Source organism: Notamacropus eugenii (genome assembly GCF_028372415.1).
Source record: "Notamacropus eugenii isolate mMacEug1 chromosome Y unlocalized genomic scaffold, mMacEug1.pri_v2 SUPER_Y_unloc_1, whole genome shotgun sequence".
NCBI classification, from domain to species: domain Eukaryota; kingdom Metazoa; phylum Chordata; class Mammalia; order Diprotodontia; family Macropodidae; genus Notamacropus; species Notamacropus eugenii.
Window position 1 is genome coordinate 152,079 of NW_027325109.1, and position 27,153 is coordinate 179,231.

The window sequence follows — 27,153 nt, forward strand, 5'->3', positions numbered from 1 at the left end:
GAAATGTAGCCATTCCACCCCAAGGAAAAAGGTAGATTTTGACCATGGAGTGTACTTTCTCCTGGGTAGAGCATTAGATGAGAGGAGAGGAAAGGCGAGGAGAGGGGAGGTGAGATGAGGTGAGGAGATAAACTGCTACTCACCCACTGGTTGTGTTTGTCCTTCGTTCTCAAAGGGGACCTTGACATCAATATTGTGAGAGATGATCTCTGAGTATTTCTCAGGGGTGAAACCTCCTCAAAGAGTGAATTGTTTCTTGTCCTGTTGAAATATTTGCAACAGTTTGACCTTGTAAAGAAATGTTTCAACATATTCTGTACTTTCCCAGACTTCCCCCCTTGTTTTTAGGCACATAGCAGGAAGAAATAACACCTCCCTCATCCCCAACTTCCCACCTCTCCTTGACTCCAGGCAGGTTTATGAAACTGTCTTTTTTCTCTGTTGCTGGGGTAGATTGCCACGAATAGACTGTACCCTCAGGACTTGCACCAATGAGCCCTGAGGAAGGGGGTTAGGGAGGAGGGGATGGCGGTTAGGACCTATATAATCTGCTGGACTGAACACACCTCTTCTCTCTTTCGTTGGTGCCATATTTTGGGCGCTCTGAGAGTGCGCTTTCTCGAGAAAGTAAATAAACGAACTATTATTTTTGCTAGTATCTCTGAGTATCTGATTCATTGATAAGGGTCTCTGTACCCCACACAGTTTTGGGGGCTCCTCCTGGATTGCATCTCCTTTTTGGGGACTCCCCAACCTAAATGCTAAGGGCAGGTACCATGCCAGACTTTTCTGGTGGCCTCTTAGTTTTGGCTGGTTTGGGACCCTCCCCTGAGTAGGGAAAGACCCAGAGGGAGATCTCAGAGTAGCAAAACGAAAGTTCTACAGCACCGGTAATCAGAAGATGACTGTGGCCACCCGTGTGAAAAAAAATTTCGGTCACGGCAGTTTGTGCACAGACCCAGGTAAGCGTACCGGGAGGTCTTGGAACCAAGTATGGAACAGCAACCCTCTGGGGGGTGACCGGGTTGCCCAGAGTTCAAGCAGAGAGGTGTAAGAGGTCTGAAGGAACTGAAAGTCTCGTGAGGGGAAGCCCTACGAACCTGCCTATCCTTTTTGAGTAGGTAAAGAGGTCATCTGAGTGGATAGGGAAATCAAATTCAAAATCGGGTGAAGACAATTTGTTTAAAGTTTTATCTGTATATGTTGTGGTGATATTTCTGTGTGGAAGTCTGTGTCTCTTTGTCGTATGACACTTTGTAAGGTTGTAAATTTAGCGAGGCAGCAAGAGGAGAAATACTGAGCTGGAAAGGGAGGGAGGGAACATACCTTATTCTCTCAGACCAAGGAAAGGCAGGCTAACCAGCATTTAACCATTTCCTGCCTCACTCAAAGGAGAGATTTGCGTGTAATGGGATACAACAGAAAGGGAATTCAATTCATTTTGGTTGTTTACGGAATTGTGAATAGGTGAAATGTATCACTCTTAATTTAGTGTTTAAGATAGGTTAGAATTTATTCATGTCTGGTGGAAGTAAGAGGAAGATTATCAAAAAAAAATCTCAAGGAGGCAATTGAGAAGGACTGAGAGTTTTGAATTTAGGTTTAATTAAGTCTTGAAGCTAAATTTGGTACTTTATGTTCAGATTAAGTCAATTTACCTGATACCAGACAATGGATTTAAAATGGCAAAGATATATAAATAATGAGAGGTTTTTCTGTTTTTTTTAATTAATTAGTTAATTAATTTACTTATTTTTTGGAGAGAGGGAGGGGAAGAAATGTGACTTTCTTGGTATGCAAATTGTTAGACATTTAACTCCCTCTAATTTTTAAGGTTTGAAGTAGGACAAAATTGTTAGGCATTTTATTTTTATTTGGAATATAAAGGAGAATAGTGGTAATTCGAGTAAAGTCAGTAAAAAAAGGTGTAAAGAAAAATGGGAGATGAGGTAACAACAGGTTCATGTGCTTTCAGTCACTCCCTTCCCCATATCAGTTCAGAAGATTTGGGTATGTTGAGAAAATGAAAATTGATAACTTGATTAGAAAATCGACAAAAAATTATTGTGATTGGTAATGGTTACTATTCAATGAATTATTAAGTTTCCACTTTCCCTGCTTAAAGGGTAAATCAAGCCCACTTAGTTAACATTAGTTCAGAATTAATATGACCTCTTTTACCAAGGCTAAAGAAGTTAACTTAAGCACATTTTAAGCTAACATAATTTTAAACATTTTCGAAAAAAGGAGAAAAAATATTTATATTGAATTTATTTTTTTTAAAGCCAAAGAAAACAAAGTTTATTAAGGATTCACCTAATTGGGTTGCGTCTTAAGGAGCCTAAGCATTTGTAACGCTTGTATTCACAAGCAGGCCAGACACAACCCCAGCTAGACAGAATCTGAGCTGGATTGCTTCTGAGCGCCTTCATGGAGGCAAGATGGGTTGGGGGGGAGGGTCGGGTAGTCCAGGGTGATGGGAGAGAAGGATCTTGAGGAGAAGTCCAAGGAGGGTCAAAGGCTGGAAACAGCTGGAGGCTATCAGGAGATATCAGACAATGGAGGGTTTGGGTGGGAAGCAGGTGTGGCAATCCAGAGATCTTGATAGGGGCAGTATGGGAATGGGGTTTGGATGGATCAAGGGTGGGGAGTGCAACAGAGACCTGAAATGATAATTAAAAGCCCACGGGCTTCTTGAGACTGCTAGAACAAATGGGAAGACTAGATTTTAGTAAGAAAGGCCAGATTAAGTGGGAAGATTCAAGGGGAGCTCAAGGAGGCTCCCAGAGTCTGAACCTCATCATTCCCCCCTCAAACAGATTGAACCCAAATTCTTTTGGGGTAAAGGGCAAAGGTCTCAGTTTCTGAAACTTCTTCCTTCTGGCAAGGGGCGTAGAGCTGTCCCTGGCTTGATGGGTCCTGTTCAAGGGGTCAGACTTCAGAATCTGGGTGGTGCCAGGTCCAGTGGGCTGGAGACCTAGGATTCAGACAGAGGTTGGTATATAGCCTGGGCTGTCATCTGGAAGTTGATGGCTTGCACTCTGGAAAAGACAAACCTGGCAAGGAGGTTAGGCAAACACACACCAAACAGGTACAAAAGGAGTATAAAGAAAAGACCACTTCCCTGGCATAAAGGATAATTTCTCTGGAGAGAATTAAAGATGACTATGGCAAGGCCAAAACATAGAAGGGCATGTTTGATAGGGGAGTTTTTTGCTGTCAGATATCCCCTTTCTTTCCAGATTGCTCCATAGGAATGTAGAGCAAGGAAAGCATATTTTGAGTAAATAAAAACATCACCTGGCCTGGGGTCAGGTCCTAAGGAATGGGTTAACACTCCCGAAGCCTGTCCTCTCCTTTCATCAATATACAGAATGAAAGGTTTTCCCAGACTGGGTAGGTCTAGTGATGGGGTGGTGGTCAAATTAGTTTTCAGAGTCTCAAAAACTTAAGCCTGGTCTGAGTCAATGCCCTGAGTAGGGTCATAAAGGGGTTTAGCAATAAAACCAAAATTAGGAATCCAGAGTCTACAAAATCCAGTCATTTCTAAAAACACTTGAACTTGTTTCTTAGTGGCTGGAACAGGGATAGACCGGATTGTCCTTTTTCTCTCAGAGATTAAGGAGAGAGAGGTGGGCGTGAGTTCATGGCCCAGATATCTTATGGACTGGCATGCTATCTGGACTTTGTTCAAAGAAACCCTATAGCCTCTAATGCCAAAGAAATGAAGGGCTTCTGAGGCAGCAGCCAAAGAACCTGCTTGGATGGGGTTACAAATAAGAATATCACGCACATACTGAATTAAGCTACTACTGCCTGCTAGTTTCAGGTGCCTTAAATCCCTTCCCAAAGCCTGGCCAAATAAATGAGGGTTATCTCGAAAGGTATGGGGCAAGACTGTCAGTGTTAGCTGATATGGACTTGATTCCCCAGGAAAAGTACATTCAAAAGTAAAAATAACTTGTGAGTATTCTCCATTAGGCTTTCCTGTGGGAAGAATTGCAGTGTTGCAAGGAGATGAACAAGGGACAAAGATTCTATACTTAAGGAATTTTTCAATTAAAGGTTGTAGTCCTTCCCAGGTCTCATGCTTAATCAGATACTGGCTGAGATGGGGGAGCACTTTAGGGTCTAAGAGACTAACAATGGCTGGGGTGGCAGAAGTAGCTCTCTCTGGAATTCCAGGGTCCCAAATATTTGGCCTTAATGTCTCCCAGACTCTCAAGCAAACCCAGGAAGATAGAGTGAACAGCGACAAAAGGGAGATGGGAGGTTTAACTAGAGAAAATTGACTTCCCATTTTCACCATCAGGTCCCTTCCCAAGAAGGGGGCAGGGTCAGAGGAGAGCATAAGGAAGGAGTGTTTAAACAACAGATTCTCAAATAGGCTGGGGAAGAGGTTTGTCTGGAGACATTCCTTAGTTTCCCCTTCAATGCCTATGACCCAAGGGGTCAAGGGACGGGTAGGGCCAGAGTGACTGGTTAAAGCAGAGAATTTAGCCATGTTAAAGTGGGTAACCTTACCTTCAACCTTCGTTTTTGCCCAGGGCTTGACGAGAGAGGTAGAGAAAGTGGGAGCACTACCAGCACCCAGGTTTTCCTGTCGTTTCAAGTCTTGAGAAGACTGGAGGACAGGGTGCTGGAGGGCGGCTCCACCACTTTTCCAACCTGAGGGACAATCTTTCCTCCAGTGTCCCTTCTGGTCACATGGGCGCGGTTCCACAGGCGTTGGTACCTGGGGCTCCCTCTGGGGGGCCCTGGAGGGGCACTCCTTGGACCAGTGACCCTTCTTGTGGCAACGAAAGCAGGTTTCCCCACTGCCTAAGCAGCCAGCCTTCCTCCAAGGGGGTGCCCTGGAAGGGTGCTCCCTGGGTCTTTTCCTGGCCAAGGCAGCAGCCAAGAATTGAGCATGTTCCCTAGCCCTGGCCCTTCTCTTTCTTTCTCTTTCCTCTGCTGCAACGAGGTCTCTATTGTTAAAGACTCCAAAGGCCATCTCCAGTAACTGGGCCTGAGGTGTTTGGGGTCCCATTGCCAATTTCTGCAGTTTCCTCCTAATATCTGGGGCAGACTGATTAATAAAATACATGCTAAGGATTGCTGCCCCTTCTATGGAGTCAGGATCCAAATTTGTATGCTTTTTAATAGCTTCTACTAGCCAGTTTTGAAAAAGGGCTGGGTTTTCCTTTTCTCCCTGAGTAATTCCCCTAATTTTTTAAAAATTTACTTGTTATTGAAATGCAGTTTTTAGGCCTTCTAACAGGCAAATTACCATAAAGTCTCTCTTTTCCCTGTCCTCACTCTTTTGGTAGTCCCATCTGGGGTCACTCGCGGGAACAGCAGCTGTTCCTGGGGGGTATTTTATGGGATTATTGCTAGCCATATGATCCCCAAACTTTTGGGCATGTTCCCAAATTCTCCCCTTCTCCTCAACGGTACAACAGACAGAGAAAAGAATATGCAGATCCTTCCAAGAAAGTTCAAATTGTAGGGATATGTCCCTAAAACTCTCAGTGAACCTAGTGGGGTCTTCTGAGTATCTCCCCAGGTTCTCTTTAATCAGGGTGAGATCTGAAAGAGAGAGTGGAACACGCATCCTGGTTGTCCCACTGGGTGGGGTAGGCACTTCTCTGAAGGGAAACAGCCCTTACCGCCCAGTGGGGACAGGGACTTGTGGAGGGAGATAGGAAGTCCCACTTCTTGTGAGGGAGGGGTTGGGGAATGCCTGCTGAACTGGATTAGGCTGCAGGGTCAGGGGATCTGGCTGGCAAGGGGAAAGATCTGCTGGTGCCTGAGGAGGAGTATGGATCAAAGGGGGAGATGCCCCAGAGAGTGCCACGGGAGCGGGGCTTAAGGCCTGAGTGAATGTTGCCCCAGCAAGCCCCGTGGCTGGGAACTGAGCGGGGGTTGGGAACGGAGATAGCAGAGGAAGTGAGGCCAAGACCTTAGGAGCCATAAACAGGGGGTCATCCAAAACATCCAATTCACCCCTATTTCCCTTTTGTGGGGCGGCTCTAGCTACAAGCATCTTACAATCTGTTCTGAGAATGGGGTCCTGAGAGAGTTCGACAAAGGCCCTTATGTAAGGTATTTCTATCCATTTTCCCTTTTGGAGGCAATATAATTGTAACTGTAAAAGGATATTACACTGTAAGGTCCTAAACATGGGCCACACTTCGTTGTCCTTCAGGTGATACTGAGGCCTAAGTGTGTTGCAAAAGAATACCAACTTTTTCTTTTTAAGGCCTTTAGAGAAGTTAATTTTTTTCCAGTTTTGTAAAAGACAGCCCAAAGGCGAATTCCTTGGAATTGATGAATTTTGACCCATTTTTTTTCTTTGGGACTGGAAGTCCCCCCCCTCCTTAAAGGAGGACGTGGAAGTAAGCCTTGAGAAAAAAACACAAGAGGACAAAAAATAACTGAGCTTTCCCTGATTTCCTTGCACCCAGGAAATCCAGAGAATTGGGCACCCCCTGAACTGACGTTTCTCCAACCTTCTAGCGGCCAGAAAGTTCAGAGAATTGTACTTTGGGGGGGTATGCCCAGGTCCATGACCTCAAACACAGCCTCTGGACCGACAACCTGAGTCTCTAACTCACTAGCGCCCAGAAAGTTCAGAGACTTTGCCTCATACTGGAACCTGAAACCAGGTCCGAAAATCTGCTTCCAAGGTGCTTGGAGAGCAAGTAGGGGATAGAGAGAGGGGGAGGCTTACATACCTTCCAGTTTGAGCAGACTTGAGATTAGCAGCTTATCCGGATCAGGGAACCATAAATGAAGAGGTTAAGGGGTGATGGGGGAACCCCAAAATAACGACGGTCCGGGTCATGCTCGAATGAATTCGACTCGAGCCTTCTTAAAGCCAAAGAAAACAAAGTTTATTAAGGATTCGCCTAATTGGGTTGCCTCTTAAGGAGCCTAAGCATTTGTAACGCTTGTATTCACAAGCGGGCCAGACACAATCCCAGCTAGACAGAGTCTGAGCTGGATTGCATCTGAGCCTATTTATATTGAATTTAAACAAAAAGTAATGACTAATTAGCTATCTTGTCTTATGATTAAAATGTAAAGGAAAGCTGGATAATCTGAGTAATGAGATTGAGAGATTTGGAAAGATGAATAAAGTTTGATAATATGGAAGGCAGATAAGGTTTGGGAATAAATGGGGATTATTCAAATCCCTCTTGTCCCTAGATATTTGTTCTGGACCTTTGTGTCAGTTTCAGATGGTATGAGTAAGTGGTGAGAATATGAGGAAGTATTTTAAGGAGAAAGAAAATTCATGTGACTTGATTTGATAATTAATAGCTCTACCAAATGGGAGATGACTATCTGATCAGGTCATAAAGTGTGCCCACGTGATGGTAAAGAGATGAATTACTGGGCAAGGGGGTGTAGAAATGCATTCACCTGAATGAGTTAATGTGTTTTTTTAAGTTTTAAGCAAACTTAAATGGTTTTAAACTTTTAAGTAAATCTAAAAGTTGTTATATTAAGAATGGCATTGTTAAAAAGCTGTTTCGAATTCTGTGTAAGAATTTTGTACAACTATTGAGAAAATGACAATCCTTGGAAAAAATACATATACATTTTTATATATGAGTGGTTTTCAAGCTTATTGTATCTAAGGATGTATTAAATATGTTAAAAAGTTTATTTCTGCTACTAAGAACAAAGTTTTAACTAACATTGTTTTTGCTATGAATCTTGCATTTACAAAAGTATGTTTGTAAAAGGAAGCTTATGGCCAAAATGTGAAACAGTCTTGGTTTTAGATGTTTGGGAATTTTTGCCAATTAAGTTCATGAGGGTTTTGTTATAAATAGTAAATTGTACTTTTTTGGTTTTTCTTTTCTTTCTGTTCTATCAACTGAATTCCTATTTGTTTGTTTGTTTGTTTGTTTATTTAAAGTTTTCAACATTAATTTCCACAGAATTTTGAGTTCTAAATTTTCTCCCTATCTCTGTCCTCCCACCCCAAAGCGCCATGCATTCTGATGACCTGTTCCACCAATGTGCCCTCCCTTCTTACACCCCTTCCTTCCCTCATCCCCATCTTCTCTCTTGTCCTGTGGGGTAAGGTAAATTTCTATACCTCATTACCTGTATTTCTTATTTCCCAGGTGTACGCAAAAACAATTCTCAACATTTTTTCCTAAGGCTTTGAGTTCCAAGTTCTCTTCCTTTCTTCCTCCCCACCCATCCCCACTGAGAAGGCAAGCAATTCAACATAGGCTATAAATGTGTAGTTTTGCCAATGACTTCCATAATAGTCATCTTGTGTAAGACTAACTATATTTTCCTCCATCCTATCCTGACAGTTATTTCTTCTATTCTCTTTTTTGACCTTGTCCCTCCCCAAGAGTGTGTATTTCTAGTTGCTCCCTCTTACCATTTGCCTTCACTTCCCTCATCCCCCCTACACTGCTTGTCCCCTTCCCCTCTACTTTTCTGTAGTGTAAGATAGATTTTCATACCAAATTGAGTGTGCATGTTATTCCATCCTTGAGCCAAATGTGATAGTAGTAAGCGTCACTTTCTCCCTCTCACCTTCCCCCTTTTGCCTCCATTGTAAAAGCTTTTTCTTGCCTCTTCTATGAGAGATAATTTGCCCCCTTACATTTCCCACTTTCTCCTCCCAATATATTCCTCTTTTATCCCTTAATTTTATTTTTTAAATATGATCCCTTCGTATTCAGCACACCCTGTGCTCTCTGTCTCTCTGTCTCTGTCTTTCTCTGTCTCTCTCTGTCTCTCTGTCTCTGTCTCTTTCTGTCTGTCTGTCTGTCTGTCTGTCTGTCTCTCTCTCTCTCTCTCTCTCTCTCTTTCTCTCTCTCTGTCTCTCTCTCCCTCTCTCTGTGTCAGTGTGTGGAATCCCCCCAGCTACCAAAATACTGAGAAAAACTTCGAGTTACAAATATCATCTTTCCATGTAGGAATAAAAACAGTTCAAATTTAGTAAGTCTCTTGTGATTTGTTTCCTCTTTACCTTTTCATGCTTTTTTTGATTCTTGTGTTTGAAAGTCAAATTTTCTTTTCATATCTATTCTTTTCATCAAGAATACTTGAAAGTCCCCATTTCATTGAATGACCACTTCTCCCCTGCAGTATTATACTCAGTTTTTCTGGGTAGGTGATTCTCGGTTTTAATCCTAGTTCCTTTGACTTTTGGAAGATCATATTCCAAGCCCTTCAATCTCTTAATGCAGAAGCTCTTAGATCTTGTGTTATCCTGATGGTATTTCCATAGTACTCTAATTATTTCTTTCTAACTGTTTGCAATATTTCTTGTTGACCTGGGAACTCTGGAATTTGGCTGCAATAATCCTAGGGGGTTTCTCTTTTTGGATCTCCTTCAGGATGTAATCGATGGATTCTTTCAATATTTACTTTGCCATCTAGTTCTAGAATATCAGGGCAGTTTTCCTTGATAATTTCATGAAAGATGATGTCTAGGCTCGTTTTTTTGATCATGCCTTTCAGATAGTCCCATAATTTTTAAATTGTCTCTCCTGGATCTATTTTCCAGGTTAGTTGTCTTTCCAATAAGATATTTCACGTTATCTTCCATTTTTTCATTCTTTTGGTTTTGTTTTTTATTTTCTTGGTTTCTCATCATGTCATTAGCTTTCCTCAGTTCTATTCTAATTTTTAAAGAACTATTTTCTTCAGTGCACTTTTGAACCCCCTTTTCCATTTGGCTAATTCTACTATTTAAAGCATTGTTTTTCTCATTGGCTTTTTGGACCACTTTTGCCAATTGAGTTAGCCTATTAATAAAGGTATTATTTTCCTTCAACATTTTCTTGGGTCTCCTTTAGCAAGCTGTTGACTCACCTTTAATGATTACATCACTCTCATTTATCTTTCCAATTTTTCCTCCACCTGTCATACTTGATTTTCAAAATCCATTTTCAGCTCTTCCATGGCCTGGGACCATTGCATATTTATTTTGGGCGTTTTGTATGTCAAAACCATGACTTTTATATCTTCCCCTTAGAGTAAACATTGTTCTTCCTCATCGGAAATGATGAGAGAGAATACCTGTTCATAAAGATAGTAACCTATAGTCTTATTTTTTCCCCTTTTTTGGGGTATTTTCCCAACAAGTTACTTGACTTTTGGGTCCTTTGTCAATAGTAGGGTATACTCTGAGGACCTGTAAGTTCTCAGTTCCTCCAAGGTGGAACAATCAAGGGAGAGGGGTTTACTGAGATTCACACCAGCTTTTCAATTCCCCCGGAGGCTTTAGGCAGGGGGGCAGGGCAGCCATTCACCACTGAATTTCATATCAGCTGCTCATTTTCCCCAGGAGCTTTTGATGAGGGCAGGGTCACCACTCAGGGCTGAGGTTCAGACCAGCTCCTCAATTGTCCCAGGGGTGTTAACCATAGAGCTCCAAAAATGGAATAATGGGCGCTGACTGTTGCCTGCCTTTGACCACCACCACACAGCACTGCTGACTCTCTGCTGACACCACCGCCTAGGGCCAGGGCCAAGGGAGGATCCTGGTCCCTTGTCACAGAGTTGAAAAAGCCCTCTCACTGACCTTTGGCACTGGTGGAACAAGGGGTCTGGGAACCTCTGCTGCTGCTACTGGGGATTCTGTCCCTGAGGCCTGCTCTGACCCCGCTTCTCCCTGTACAGAGTGGCCAAGGCTAGACTGGGCTCCGTTAAGGGTCCCAGTATGACAGACTTTAACGACAAACTTTTTCTGTTGGCCTTCCAGGTCACACTGGGCTGGAAACCTCCATAGTTCTGTAGCTTCTGCTGCTCTAGAATGTGCTGAGAATCTTTCTTTACAGGTATTTTATGTGTGTGAAGTGTTAGAGTATGTGCATCTTTCTACTCCACCATCTTGGCTCTGCCCATAAACTGTTCTTGAAAGAGGAAGAAATTTGTTGTATGAAGAAATGATTTGTAGAATCTTTTGTATAATTTTTGAAGGGCCTCCCTACCAAATTTATAGTTGTAAGCTAATTTATTATAATAACTTCACGTTTTGGAGAAGGGGTTGAAAGATAAGGGACAAAATAAGAGAGACCTGAACTTTTATGGCTCCTGGAAACTCTGGGATAATTTTAGGACAGGAAGCCTCCCGACCTCATCCCCTCTCCTTTTGAAGTTCAGTCACTACAGAAATACTTCTTAAGATACAGCTGAACTCAGATGGAGTTCCTAAATAAGGACTGTGTTTTGGTGATAATCTCTACTGATTGGTTTCTGGGAGAAATGTAAGATCTAAAATGTGAGTCCTGGTAAAATTTTTGACTAGTGAAACTTGCCATCTCATGTACAAGCCTCAGAGGACAGTTGAGTCCTAAGTCTGGGATGGGGTCCTTCTGACTCAGTTTCCCCATTGTGTTCCTTTGAAAATGAATGCATTCCCACTTGACTATTTCTGAGTCAGACTATAAAGTGGAGATAATATCTAATTAGGTCCTTGCTTTTCATCTACATAGCATGTTTCTATAATCAAAGCAGATTATTTAGAATTTAAGCCCAATGCAAGTAGTGGAATCTTGCTGTTTTCAATTAATTGGGTAAATAGTACTCTGCTATGGTCTTCTGAAAGATAAAATCCCTAGGAACATTCTTTCTGAATATTATGTGAATAATTAGATAAAGGAAAGAAAACCAAAGTGTGAATGTGTTGTTGTATCATTGTTCCATAGAACAAAATTAGGATTTAAAGTTGACTGTAATTGTATGAAATTATTGAGGTTTAGGGGTACTTAAGACCCCAAAATAATAAGTTTCTGGGTCCTGCCAAATGAATTCAACCCAAGGTTTCTGTCAGCTAAAGAGGGTCAAAGTTTTTTATCTTGTCCATAGAGAGACTGCAGAGAGAGTCCAGGATGGCCTTAAGTGGTCTGGGGATTCCAGAAATGGTCTTGATGGGAATGGACAATAACCTGGAGAATTGGATTGATAGGGCATAGTGATGTGCCTCTATGGGCCTCTAGAAAACATGTTCACGTGAAACATGGTGAGGTTTTCCAGGGCCCTTTTAAAAGGACTAAAACTCCTTTGGAGTAAGGGATAAACGTCCCAACTTGGAAAATATTTTTTATTAAAACAATTGACTGAATTGATTGCTGATTAAATCTTCTTTAATTAAGAGGTAGTTTCTTAGAGTCAGGTAACTGTGACATTAGTGGAAAGTTAAATGCTTCTGTTTTGATTTGAATTCCTTTCATGAACATAAGTTAAAGTTAGTGTTTGAACTTGTCATATGTGTAGCTCATTCCTTTAGACTGAGCTAGGTTATAAAGGTAAAGAGAAGCTTGGGAACCAGATGTAAATTTAGAACATTAACACTGTTTTAACGGTTAATTTGATTTTGATTGTTATTTAATCAGGAATTAGAACATGTATAGAAAGGCATGCAAGATACTTCAGACTTACTTCGAAAGGTGTTCCTTAATCAATGTGAAATTATAGTCATATCTGAAACTGATTGTTGAGGCATGCTATTTTAAGATTTTATGGGACTACTAACTGACTGTCCTTCTGAGTCTAACTCCAGGTGTGGATAGCAAGAGAGACTGTATGAGCCATTGATCCATGATGCCAGGGAGTCTGTGAGATGCTGGTATGAACTGCAAAAGGGGATCTCATGGGAAGGTTGGGGAAATGACTGTTCAGCTTGCGCTGAGGTAGGATTTTCCTGACTCAATTTCCCCAGTGACACCTGGAAGTCTTTAAGCCTGTCTGATACCACTTGACAATCTTCTCCTGCCTGTGACTGACATGAAGTTAGGGAGATGCTCCCCTGATATATCCCTACTCTTAATGGCAACTTCCTATGATCAAAAGTTTTGTGAGCATAATATCAGATCTATTAAACAGTAGATTGTTGGTAGAGGAACATCTGAGTTTAAGTCTAAAATTAAGCTACTAGACCTACGTTTCTAGACTAACAACAATAGGTTAGGGTCCTTTAATTCTTAGGAATATTATGGAGACAATTAGGTTAAGGGCTTGTGAGGTTAGCACATATAGTCATTAGTTTGTCTCAGTAGGTTTATGTTAAAAGAAGAATGGTTTGTGGCCTATATTGCAAATGCTTTTAAAGGAGCATCACATGACCACAAGTTGGAATTGTTTTATGATGTGGTATGTACTGGGTTAAAATGATTATTTATTATGTTTATGTAAGTACTGGAACCTGGTATTGACTCTCTAATCTCATCTTTCTGATGGGAGAAATGAATAGTGAATTAATGTAAAATGTAAAAAGTGGGTTCTAATGTGAATTTCTTAAGTATGACAATTGACTAATGTTCCAATTTTGATTCTGTAATAGTGAAAAGAGTATAAAGCTTAGGAATGGTAATCTAAAATTGTATCAAGGCCAGTTTTGTAGAAGAATGGACACCTGGATTTCTACAAAAAGATAAAGGGAAGAAGATGGAGAGATGTTGTGCTGAAGACAGCTTGAACGAGCACCCAGACCAGAAAACTGCATCAGATGATCAATCTTCTTCCCCAGACAGCTATATGAGATGGAACCTCTGAATGAAAAATTCATTTATATACCTTTGTATTTTGAATCTCCGTATTTGTATTTATGAAAAGGGACTGTCCCCTTGTAATTTATGAATGTGTCGATCAACTTTGCTCCCTTCCCATATTCATATAAAGGGGAGATAGATGAAAGGAAGATTTCATAGGGGAAAGAATGTGAGGAGGTATTGTATTTCGGTGTGGAAATGAAATTTTAATACAGAAAAAAGTAAAGGGGGAGGTTGTAAGAAGCTAAATCTCTCCACATGCTGTATGAAAATAGATGGCAATGGAAAGACAGAAAAAGAAATCACTAGGAATATTAGAAAATTGACCCATGTTCTGTTTCAAACTTGGCCATCACCATTTAACACTTCTTGGTGGTCCTGGTTTGGAGGAAGTGGGTGGAAACAAATTCTATGGTTCGTGCTAATTGCTATTAGTGGCATAATATTGCTCCCTCTGTGCCTCCCCTTCCTGATGCAGCTAATTACACCAACCATTCAAGATGCTTTGTCTAAAATGATCAGTTTATAAGGAAAGGCAGAAGGATTCATGTGACTGATGATTTTAAAAAGTCAGCGGTGGATTTTAAAAAGTCAATAAAAGAAGTACCCTTTTTGCTAATATCTCTGAGTCTCTGATTCATTGATGAGGGTGTTGTACCCCACAGAAGATGATGATGTGCTTTCAGTTGATTTTGATTTGAGTGATGGAGGCCTGTGCAAGGTCATCAACATCACTTTCTTCTCCTGAGTCCAGTGGCCTGATGTTCATCAGGAACAATGGAGATAGCCCAGGATGTAATGTAAGACCCTGGCCCTTTCAGGTTAAGGTCTTATCACATTCTCACGTTGAGTGAGATACATCCCATTCAATGAATAGTCTTCTTTGAGTAGGTAGTCAAGGGATGGGCCCTTTAATAAAAATAAAATCAAACTGGGAGAGGAAGACCCAGAAGATCAGATTGACTTTCAAAAAGGAAGAGGAAATAGAGACCAAATGGGGAACACTCGCTGGATTATGGAGAAAGAAAAAGAGGTCCAGAAAATTAAATCTACTTTTGCTTGATTTTCTACACTTAAGCCTTTGACTGTATAAACATCAAGAAAATATGACAAGTCTTCAAAAGGATAAGAGTAGCATATCATCTTACTTGTCTCATGAAGGACCTGGATGTGATTCAAGAAGAAATAGTTAAAAGCAAATATGGAGCTATTGATAGGTTTAAGATTGGTAAAGGAGCATGACAAGGCTGTTAACTTATTTATTTAAATTATATGGAGAGTATATTTGCAACATGCCAGGTTGGATGGACCAAAATCTGCAATTGAGGTTACTTTAAGAAATATAAACTATCTCAGATAAGCAAATGATGCCACTCCCAGGGCAATGAAGAAAAATGAGGAAACCTCTTGATGAAGGTGAACTAGAATAGTGGAAATGTTGTCTGAAGCTTACCATAAAAAAAACAAAACAAAACTAAGTTCTTGATAATTAGTCTGATCTCTTCCTGACAAAGAGAGGATGAAACAGTTTGGAAGCAGTGCCACATTTTGTATGGGGTTCAATTATCACTGCAGAAACTCATTGGCACTATGAAATTAAAAGACACTTCTCCTTGAAGGAAAGTGAAGAAACCAGGACAAAATACTAAAAAGCAGAATGATTGTCTTGACATCAAATGTCTACCTAGCCAAAGCTATGCTGTTGTTTTTTTCTTTTCCCAAAAGGAATGTATGGCTGTGCCAGTTGGAGTATAAAGAAAGTTAGGTGTCACCGAATCAATATCTTAGAATTGTGATGCAAGAAAAGACTTCTGAGAGTCCATTGGATAACAAGGAGACCAAATCAGACAAACCCTTAAATTAATTCAGACTATTCACTGGGAGATTAAATATGAAAGCTTAAGGTGAAATATTTTGGCCACAGAGTAAGAACACAGAACTCATTGGAAAAGACCATGATGCTGGAAATGATTGAAGCCCAAAGAAAAACCAACCAGAAAGGGTCAGACATAAGACTGGACAGGCTTTGAGGTATAGTGGATGATAGAAGGGCCTACTGTACTTTGAGCATGGATTCAAAAAAAGTCAAACATAGTTGAATTGTTGAACAACAATTGAGCAAAAATTATAAATAAAAATTGACTTACAAAAGAGAGGCATACTTAAAGTACTGTTTTTCATTAGAATCCACTTTTTCCTATGAATGATTAAGTTAAGTTTTAGTGGGTATGTTATCTTTGCTTGTAACTCTACCTTCTTTGCCTTCTATAATATCATATTCCAAACACTCCATTGCTTTATGTGATAGCTGCTAAATCTTGTGTGGTCCTGACTCTGGTTCCATTATATTATACGAGTTTCTTTCTGACTATGTGAAGTAATTACCTCCTTGACCTGGAATCTCTGGAATTTGCCTCTGATATTTCTGACCATTTTCATTTTGGAAACTCATAAAGTGATCAGTGCATTCTTTAATTTCTGTTTTACTCTCTAATTCTGTAAGATGAGGGTGTAGTTTTCCTTGATGATTCCTTAAAATGTCATATCTATACTTTTGCTCAGATTAAAGCTTTTGGGTTGTCCAATAATTCTTAAATTATCTCTCCTTGATATTTTTTTGTTTTTTTTCAAATCAACTATTTTTCCAATACAATTTTCATATTTTCTTCTCGTTTTAAATTCTTTCTGTATTCCTTCTTTCCCACCTTAGGTTGTAGGTTACTTAATGCCAGAGACTCTTTTTCATATTTATATTTGAATCCTCAGAGCTTAATGCAGTACCTGTCACAGAGTAAGCACATAAAAATGATTGATGTTATTGACAGTGTACTCCCAAATATATAGATGTAGATAATTGCATTTTTGGTTTTAAACAGATGCAATAATTCTGGGTAAAATATTTTTGTCTACATTTGAATAAAAATAGTGCAATGATGTTACATATTTGCTATGTTCTAAGAATTGTGCTAATCGGAGGGAGTCAAACTGCAACAGCAACAGATTGCAGTCCTAGATCTCAAGTTCACATTCTAAATGAGAAAAGTAACTCATGGAGCAGATGGCAAGCCGTAGGGTACCATGTCACCAGCAGGTCAGATGTCCATGAACAGGAGTGTAAAATGTATAGATTTAGTGAGGGAGATGAGTGTTGGAAGATGTTACAATGCAGTAGCAAAACACATGGTCATGAATAGATGCCAAGGGAGGAGCCAACATGGCAGAGTAGAAAGATACACACAGGCTTAGCTCTTACCCCACAGTCCATAAAATACCTGTAAAGAAGAACTCTCAGCAAATTCTAGAGCAGCATAATCCACAGAACAACGGAGTGGAGGAGATTTCTGTTCCAGAGAGACCTGAAAAACCAATGGGAAAGGTCTCTCTCGAACCAGACCTGGGAACAGAGCCCAGTGCTGCCTTGGCCACGTGGCACCAAGAGGAGCAGATCCAAGCAGGTTTCAGGGACAGAATCTCCAGTGGCAGCGCAAATTCCTCAACCCACAAGTGCCAAAGGTCAGTGAGAGGGTCTTTTCAGCTGGCCAAGAGGGGAGCAGGGTGTCCCCATAACTCAGGCCCCCTCAGGAGGCAGCAACAGAGGCAGCAACAGACAGGGGCTTCCAAAGCAGACAGTAGCCCGCATCCATTGTTGAAGGTCTCCTCGTAAACCTCCTGAAGGAACTGAGCCCCAAGTGGTGGCCCTGCCCCCACCTGAGCAGCTGAACTGAATTCTCACACTGAATAGCAGCCCCGCCTGCGCAAAAAACCCCTAAGGCTTGGCAACTGCTCATTTGAATCTTAGCCTTCAAGAGCTGGCTGGGTGGAACTGGAGGTGAAGTGGTTGTGGAGAGGAAACTCAGAAGTCAAGAAACTGGCTGGAAAAATGTCCAAAAGGGGGAAAAATAACACCATAGAAAGTTACTTTCCTGGGGAACAGATGTCTTCCCCCATCCTTTTGGATGAGGAAGAACATGGCATACTTTCAGAGGAAGTCAAGGCCTCTGCCTCCAAAGGGAACTTAAATTGGGCTCAGGCAATAAAAGACCTTAAAAAACAAGTTACCAGTTTACTAAAGGAGAACCAAAAAAATGCTGAGGAAAATAACAGCTTTAAAAAGAGCTTCACTCAATTGGAAAAAGAGGTCCAAAAAGCCAATGAGTAGAAAGAGGTTTGAAAGAGCAGAATTAGCCAAATGGAGGAGAAGGTTCAAAAGCTCACTGAGCAAAATAATTCGTTGAAAGAGAGAATTGAGTTCAGGGAAACGAATGACCATGAGTTAAACCAAGAAGTTAGCAAACAAAACCAAAAATTTGAAAAAATAGAAGATCAGGTACAACAACTCATTGGAAAAAACGACTGACCTGGAAAATAGATCCAGGAGAAATAAGTTAAAAAATTATTGGACTACCTGAAAGCCATGATCTAGACATTATCTTCCATGAAATTATGAAGGAAAACTGCCCCGATCTCCTGGCATCAGAGGGCGAAATAAATATTGAAAGAATTCATCAATCACCTCCTGAAAGAAACCCGAACAGAGAAACTCCTAGGAATATTGTGGCCAAATTTCAGAGTTCCCAGATCAAGGAGAAAATACTGCAAACAGCTAGAAAGAAACAATTTGAGTACTGTGGAAATACAATCAGGATAACACAGGATCTTGCAGCTTAAACATTAAAGGATCAAAAGACTTGGAATGGGATATTTCAGAAGTCAAAGGAGCTGAGATTGAAACCAAGAATCACCTACCCAGCAAATCTGAGGATAATACTTCAAGGGAAATACTGGTCATTCAGTGATATAGAAGAATTTAAAGATTTCATGTTGAGCAAAAGGCCAGATACATATTTAAAAATCTGACTTCCCAAGACAAGAATCAAGAGAAGCATGAAAAGGTAAACAGAAAAGAAAAATCATAAAAGACTCTCTAAAGCTGAACTATTTTACATTACTACATGGAAAGAAAATATTTTTAACTCTTGAATCTTTTCTCAGTATTTGGGTAGTTGGAGGGATTGTACACACACACACACACACACACACACACACACACACACACACACATAGATAGAGAGTACAGGGTATGTTATATCAGAAAAGATGATATCCACACACAAAAGAAAATGAAATAAAATAAAATAAAAATTAATGGGTGAGGGAGGAAAATTCCGGGAAGATAAAGGGAGTAATGGAATGGGGCAGGCTATAACTCATAAAAGAGATAAGAAAAATCTTATTCAATGGAGGAGATAAGGGAGAAGGGGAGAGGGGGAAAAATGAAGCTACTCCCCCCACGTGTGGCTGAAGAAGAGAATAACATGCTCACTAAAACTGATACGAAAATTTATACACACAATAGAAAAGTAGGAGAGGAAGCGACAAGTGGATCGAGGGGAATGACAGAAGGGAGGGCAAATGGGAGAAGGGAGTCACGAGAAATAAACACTTTCGAGAAGGGACAAGGTTAATTGTAGGGGGGAAATAAAGGGGTATAGGGTAGGTCACAGGGCAATATAATTAGTATTACACAACAAGATTACTATGGAAGTCTTTTGCAAAACATTACATATTTAGTCTGTATTGAATTGTTTGCCTTCTCAGTAGGGCTGGGGAGGGAGGGAGGAAGGAGAGAAGTTGGAATTCAAAGTATTAGAAACGAATATTGAGAATTTTTATTGCATATAATTGGGAAATAAGAACTACAGGGATAGGGGTATGGAAATCTATCTTGCCCTGCAAGAAAAGAGAGAAGATGGGGATAGGAGAGGGGTTGGGTGTGATGGAGGGGAGGGTACATTGAGGGAAGGAGTAATCAGAATGCAAGGTATTAGGAAGCGGGGGGAGGGGAGTGATGGGGAGAAAAATTGGACATGTTTCAAAGTGAGGTAAAAGCAATTAGTATTCAAATAATAGACTGAATTAATTACTGAGAATAAATCAACGACATCTTTAGTTTGGAGAAAAGAATTTCAGCCCAAATTTCCTAGAGGAAGGGAACCTTGGGTAATATTTGGCATTGATGGAAAAGGCAAGGTTTTAAGCGTAATACATTTGATGATTGCCATTTAATCAGGAACTAGAACGTGTATAGAAAGGCATATAAGCCACTTAAGACTTGCCTCAAAAGATGCTCTTTAGCCAAAGTGAAACTATAATCATATTTGAAACCTGGTTATTAGAAGGTGCCATTTTTAGATGCTATGGGACTATTAAGTGACTACTCTTCTGAGTCTAACTCCAGGTATGGGTAGCAAGAAAAGCGATCTGAGCCTCCAATCCATGATGCCAGTAAGCTGATGAGATGCTGGTATGAACTGTATAGGTGATCTCAAGGTAAGGGTGGGAGAGCGGCTGTTCAGCATGGGCTGAGGTGGCATTCTCCTGACTCAATTTCCCCACTGACATCTGGTAGACTTTAAGCCTGACTGAATGCAAGTGGATAATCTAATCCTCCCTGGAAATGACATGAAGTTGGGGAGATATTGTATCCCTGCAATGTCGTTACTATTGGTGGCAATTTCCTACAGTCAAAAGGTTTGTAAGCTTAATACCAGATCTATTCAATTATAGATTATGGGTAGAGTAATATCCGAGGTTGTCTAAAACTACGCTATTAGGCATAGGACTTTAGACCAACAACAATAAGCTAGGGTCCTTTAATTCTTAGTAATACTGTGGAGACAATTAGGTCAAGAGCTTGTGAAGTTAGCAACATAAATATTATTTGTGTTAACATTTGATTAATGTTTAAAAAAAATTCTTTTGTAGTCCATATTGTAAATGCTTTAAAAAGAAGTATCACCTGACCAAAAATCTGAATTGTTTCGTCTGTTATAAACTGTGTTAAAAATAAATAAAAAAAAAATACATGGTCATACATGATGATCCCCAGACTTATTTATGCATTTTTCCTACATAATTTCCTTTGACTTACTGTCATCCCAAGAGACATGACTCTTGGGATTCAGTTCAAATTCACTGCAACCCCCCCAAATAAATAAATCATCATTAATAAATTAAATTTTGACTCTCTTTAGTAGGATGGAAGGCAGAAAAGTGGTGTGGGAGGCAGGTAGAGGTTCATACGAGCATAATAGCTAGCACATGTATAGCACCACAACATTTATAGTGCTAAATACATTCATTCTTTTATTAACAAAATAATTTTATCATATAGATGCTTTTCTATTTACCATAAAGATAAACAAGACTGAGAGATTTTAAGGGACTTTCCTAGGATCACAAATCTCCAAGGCTTTTACATATACGTATATGTGCCTATGCATTCCCTATTATGTTACTATTCAGGTGTCTGGGGGGATTAGAGAGATTACTATGTCTGGATTTAGAGAAGTGGAGGATAAATCATGCCTCTGGTATCTTAACAATAGAGAATAGTGATAAATATAATAAATATATTTAGTAATACATGTATGTATAAATAGCTTAGTATATTTATATATACATAGATATAGGATATATAAATATATGTGTATATTAATGAATATAATAATATCATTATATTTTAATGAAATAATTTGTTAATTATAAAATAAGAATATATATTATAAGATAAATATAGCATATATATTATATATACAAATATAATAAAAAGAGTACTCTGTGTTTCTAATGTTTTCTATCTGTGTTATTTCATTTTGATGACTGAAAAGAGTCAAAGAACAGAATTCTCGTATAATTTAAATCTCTTTTTAAAATTTTTTTATTTAAATTTTGATATTAAAAAGAATATTTAAATCTCTCCGTGACCGAGAAAGGGTTTCATAATATTTAAAAGTAATTGGAACAAAAAGACAAATTCCAGCAGTCAACATTAAGAAAGTGTTGGAGATTTAATAACCATTAATCCATTAAAAGGAGCAATAATAACTAAAACGTTTTTTCCTCTGAGCATTCAATCTAACATATGCTGGAGGAATGAGAATAGTTAATGAGTCTATTCCAAGTGAGTTCTGCACTTGCTGGTCACCTTGCCATTCCTGTCTTGACAAGAATTCCTCGCCAATCTTTGATGTAGAAACTGGATTGAATTTTATAAAAGGATTTCAGGCCAGAACATTGTCTTGTTAATTTTCTATTGAATAGTACAGAGATTTATTTATTTATTCAAATACAGGGGCTTTCATACTAGGATAATTTGAAAACATAACAGTCATAAATTTTTACACTATCTTTTATGTAATGGTTTATATTTGAAAATATTTTATATACGTATTATCATTTTTTCATCACTACAACCCAGCAAAGTAGGTGCTTGAAAAGATAAGTGTTTTGCCCAAGATCACACAGGGAAGTAGGGATCTAAGATAGGATACGAACTCAGGTCATATGTAAAATGAAATGACTGGACCAAGTGGTCTGAGGTCAGTTTAACTCTAGATTTATGATATATGATTCTTTGGTGCACCCTTTTGCAGACTCAGTTTCCTCATCTGTAAAATAAAAATAACAATAAAATACTTGATATCTCCCATTCAAGATTGTTATGTAAAATCAATATAATGATAACAATAATTATGAAGTGATAGATTAGTCTTAAAGAACGTCATAAATGTGAGCAATTATTATCTTTAACGCACTGCACGTAGTAAGTGCTTAATAAATGTGTTTTAAATTAAATTGAATTGTTTCATTAGACATTACAAGGTTTAAGGAGGAATGCTTCATAATCAGTTGAAAGATTGTTGACCTTCTCCACCACTCCTCTCACCACTCCCCTCACTTCCATGAAGTATCTGATGCACATCTTCATCTCCAACAGAAAAAGGCAATGTGAATTGGGATTTCTATTCAGACATCAATCCAATGTGAGGAAGTGCTGTAGAATTAAAAGGTAAAAGATGTCCCCAACTACACTCTTCACCTTGATTTGCGTTACTGCATCATTCAAAGAGGAGAAGACAAATGCTTTTTCCCTTTTGGGGTAACTATTTTGCAAATTGGTCACATGTTTGCACAAAAGACTAAAGATGCAGTGGAGGTTTCCTATCTTAGGTCCCAAATGTCACTCAATAAAAATGTCTTCCCTCCACCAGACTCCAGTGAAGAGCATATAATCTTTCTTTTGTAAGGTAAGTTTAAGAATTTTTAAGAGATGATATTTCAAAACACTCGTATTAGAGGACAAAAGGACACAAAAGTGTGAGTTCTAGAGGTTTCTGAATAATGTTTTCTGTCTGAAGCTTGATAATTGTGACTGAAACTGATGAGAAAGAACATAGTTTGTGTTTGTACCTAAAGAATCAGAATTTAGCTGCTCTGAATAAGGAGTGAATATAACTTCTTATATCATATGTAGTAGGATCTCATGAAACCATTTTGTTTTAATAAATTTTAATTTTAATTACTTTTACATATATGCTCTTGCTTCTTCCAAAAAAATTTTAGAAAACATATTCTGTGTCCCACTTTCCAAAAACTTATAAATCACATATTTTGCTCATATAAAAGACAAGAACACATTGCTTATTTTCCATATGCATGTCTTCTCTGTAAACCATTCACAACCCCAATTTAAGTGCTAGTCATCACAAACACACATACACACACACACACACACACACACACGCAAAATCACCCCTTTCTGAACATCTGTGCTGTTTACTTTATGGTTCCCTCTACCTTCCACCCCAAACAATCTGTCCCTAAACATAAATAGACTCAAATTTAAATGCTAGGACTCAAAGACCATCTCTTCTTCCATTGTGTGAGTTACACTTTTTCTCATATGTTCCATAGCTTTCCTTTGCTTGGGTGTTAAAGGTCCATTCATGTGTACACCCTCATACCCTACCTTTCAGAATTGGGAGAAATTAAGATTAGAACCACACACCATTATGAGAATTAATATTATCATAAAGTTGGAAAAACAGCGATGCATTGTTAGAGAAACTTAAATATGAACTATCTGAAAACAATGGGGAAAATGGAGAATAAAGAATGAACAAATTGACATCATAATTCTTGAAGTGGACACTAACAGATTTGTTGATGTGACTTGTGTGTCATTATAGAGAGAATTTTCAATGAGAAATCTCTGAGACCAGAACCATATTCATGAAGAAACCAAGCCTTCTTGTCAAACAAATATTAGACATCTTAGAAATATTTGTTAAATGTGTGGAATAGTAAAAGCTCAATAAAAAGTGCACAAAGCTTAACATGTATGATCTCATTACTATCTTCCCCCACTTTTTTAATTGAACAAATTGAGTCTCAGAAGAGTTCCTTGAATTATCCATTTTCATAGAGCCAATGAGTGGCAGAAGGAGAACTTCCAAACTGAGACCAGTTGTCTACCTAATAAAAAATTTGATCACTTACCATGTACATAGTACCCATTTAAGAAATCTTTATGAAATTTAACTGCCATAACCTGAGATTTATTCAGCACTTGCACAATAATCACTTTTAAGACTGACTAAACTAGATCAGAATAGTCTACATGCATTTGCTCAACCCAAGTCCTCTGCACCTCCTATATTATTATTTTGAAGACCCCAGTATCTTTACTAGGTTGCTTAAGATATTAGCCTTAACTTTCCACTCTCCTTTATCCATCAATGTTCATTCAGTTGAAAAGTCCTGTTGGTTACACCTTTACTTCATCTCTCCACTACACTCATTTCTTTTCTCTGAAACTGCCATCTTTTTGGTACAAGTGCTCAGCATTTTTGTCCTGCACTCTGGCAACTTGCTTTATACTTGATCTCTTTGATTCAAGGCCCTTGGAAATCCAGTCCGTCTTTCAATAGGCTGTCAAATTGGTACTCCTAAAGGGAATTCCTGATGCTGTCACCTTTAATTCTTACCCAATAACCTAGAGTTTCTCCTTATCCTCAAAGACCAATTAAAAATTAACTTCTAGGTTTTGAAAGTCATTGTAACTTCACTCATGCCTATCTTTCAAGTCTTCTCATGCTTCACTTCCATATATTTACTCAAAGGCAGCTGAGTGGCACAGAAGACCACTTGCTAGATTTTAACTTCATACACTTACACGTTGTATAACCTTGAGCAAATGAAGTTACTGCCTGTCACAGTTACTTCATAACTGAAATTGAGATAATACTAACAAATATTTCCCAGCATGATTATGAGAATGAAAGAAGCATTTTGTAAACCTTAAAATGTTATATAAATGTTACTGTCGTTGTTGTCACTCTGTGATCCAATATAACTCACCTCATACTCTTCCTCGAACAAGACTCTGGGCAATTTTGCTGTTACCTTCCCATGCCCGGAATACTCTACCCCTTCTTCTCTATCTCCTGGCTTCCCAGACTTCCTTCAAGTCTCAGTCGAAACCCTACATTCTCCAAAGAATCCTTTTCAAATTCGCTTTAATGAATGTATCGTCCTTCTCATAATTATCTCCAATATAACACACACATACACACATGCAAACACACACACGCACATGTACAGTCAAATTCCCTCACGTATACATGTGATATTTATTTATTACTTTAGATAATATGTGAATTGCATTTTGATGCAATAGTGCGATATATAAGATTTATATTGTAGAAGATATAAGATATGTATGATATAAGACACATAATAATATATCTTACATAATATTATGTAGTCAATAATGACAATATTACAGAGCATAACAACTATAAATTATTTCAATAATATAATATCAATAGTATATATATATATATGTGCGTGTATACATATATGTATGTGTGTGTGTATACGTACATATATGTATAGATGATTGAGGATACAAAGAAAAGCACAAAACCGTCCAGGGTCCAGGAACTCAAACTCTAATTGATAATGCAACCATGGACAATGCATGTTTATCTATATATATGTGATTGTATATATGTGTGTATGCATACTATATATGTATACATATGTATACATGCATATATGCATATGTATATGTGTATGCATGTGTATATATGCATATATAACTTTGTGTATATAATCAGTACTCTTTGCGGATTTGATCAAGGCAACAGCTAATAAATCTCTGAAGAAGCTTGTCACATCAGATGTTCTATAATCCACGTCTAACACTTGATTCAATACATGAGATTTAAATTGACTTAGCCTCTTTATTTTGAAGATATCATCATCAGATCATTGACCTAAAATAGCAATAATACTGACCTCTATCAGTGTTTCAGATGAGAAACTTTTGAAACTGTAATCTTTCTTCTTCAATGGATTATTATAATTAGAATCATCACCATTATTACTGTTACTGAAAAGAAATTGCAGATATAGCCCAGATTTACTTCCAAAAGACCTTGGTTTAGGATGTCCAGAGGGTAATCATCCAATCTACTTGAGCTTCAGTTTCCTAAGCTGTTAAAAAAAAAATGCTCTTTCCAGTACACAATTCATGAGGTTTTTAGAAACGAAAGTATATTTTAAAAGCTTAAAGCACAACTCAAAGGGATCTTTCAAAATACTTTCTGGTCTTCCTCCCTCTTTTGAGAATCCTTGTGTGGATAACGTAAAATTCAATATCTTCATTTGGTATTCAGTAATTAATGGACAGTAGCTGTCTGTCTCCATATTACAGATGAGAAGCATTCTGAAAGTACTATGCCCATCAGCTTTACAGAAGAGTAAAAACCCTATTCTTCTATTTCTCTGGATTCATTTTCAAAAGAAGAGAGGAGAGAACAAACAAAGCAGGGATAGTGGAGGGGAATTACTCCATACCAGCTGAGTTCATCCTCTTGGGAATAACTAGTTCTCCCAAGCTAAAAGTGACCCTTTTTGTTCTCTTTCTCACCATTTATTTGGTTATTCTTATAGCAAATCTTGAGATGATCATCTTAATCAGGATAGACCCGCATTTCCATTTGCCCATGTATTTTTTCCTTAGTCACATGTCCTTCTGTGATCTCTGCTACTCCACAGCTATTGGTCCCAAGATGCTGGTGGACTTCTGTGCCAAAGACAAATCTATTTCCTTCATTGATTGTGCTCTGCAATTCTATTTCTTCTGTTCCTTTGCAGATTCTGAATGCCTGCTCTTAGCAGTAATGGCTTTTGATTGCTACATGGCAATAAGCAACCCTTTGCTTTCTACAGTAAATATGTCTAGCCGGGTTTGCAACCTATTGATAGCTGGTGTCTACATGGTGGGGTTGATGGATGCTCTGCTCCATTCTACTTTATCCTTCACATGAGATTAACCGTTTCTTCTGTGATATGCCCTCTCTTTTATCAGTCTCCTGTTCTGATATCCAAGTCAATGAGCTGCTGCTCTTCACTGTCTTTGGTTTCATTGAAATGCTCACAATTTCAGGAGTCCTTACCTCTTACTGTTATGTAATCTTGTCTGTGTTGAAGATCCACTCCAATGAGGGCAGATACAAAGCCTTTTCAACTTGTTTCTCCCACTTAACCACTGTTGCTATCTTCCAGGATACTGTCCTTTTTATATGCTTCAGTCCAAGTTCTGCCTATTCCCTAGACCAAGACAAAATGACCTCCTTGTTTTATACTCTTGTCATACCCATGTTAAATCCCTTGATTTACAGTTTGAGAAGCAAAGATGAGGAGGCCCTGGGAAAGCTGAGAAACAAAATATGTTTTTAAATTGATGCTTTTACTGAACTCACTTGGATACCATGAGGAGAGACTGGGA

The 27,153-nt window shown here is 38.8% G+C and overlaps 1 pseudogene; it reads left to right on the top strand.

The window, feature by feature from the left end:
- The first annotated feature begins 901 nt into the window (after positions 1–901).
- On the top strand, positions 902–27,104 carry LOC140516969 (olfactory receptor 5W2-like; annotated as a pseudogene).
- Positions 27,105–27,153: the final 49 nt, after the last annotated feature.